A 489-nucleotide genomic window follows, 5' to 3' on the forward strand; every position below is an offset into this window, starting at 1 on the left:
TGTGCCCTCTCACAGTCTGGGACCCCTCGGGAGATAACCACCTGCTGGCTTAGGTCTGCTCCCCGGGTGGCAGATGGCAGGCCCGATCCCGCGGTGTCTGCCCCGTCTCCCCTGGTTGCAGATGGCAGCCCGGATCCCACGCTGGGGCAGGCCAGTGGCTCGGGATCACGCTGCCGCCCGCCCTGCACAGGGCAGGTCCGGATCCAATGCTGGGGCGGCCAGCAGCTGGGGATCGAGCTGCTGACAGCCCCAGGCAGGACGGTGCAGGGGGATTTGCCTGCAATATGCAAATTAGCCGCCATCTTTGTTTGCAGTTAATTTGCAAATCGTGCCAATTAGCCTATGGAAGGTGTAGCAAAGGTACAGTCAATTAGCATGTCTGTCTATTATTAGATAGGATATAGCTCAGGGCTGCACATCTGCTGCAGACGGGCACTGGTCAGGTGTGAACTATGCGCCTGGCACTTAGTTAAGGGTTGTGTGTGTGTG

The sequence above is a fragment of the Myotis brandtii genome, unplaced genomic scaffold (assembly GCF_000412655.1).
Source record: "Myotis brandtii unplaced genomic scaffold, ASM41265v1 scaffold324, whole genome shotgun sequence".
NCBI classification, from domain to species: domain Eukaryota; kingdom Metazoa; phylum Chordata; class Mammalia; order Chiroptera; family Vespertilionidae; genus Myotis; species Myotis brandtii.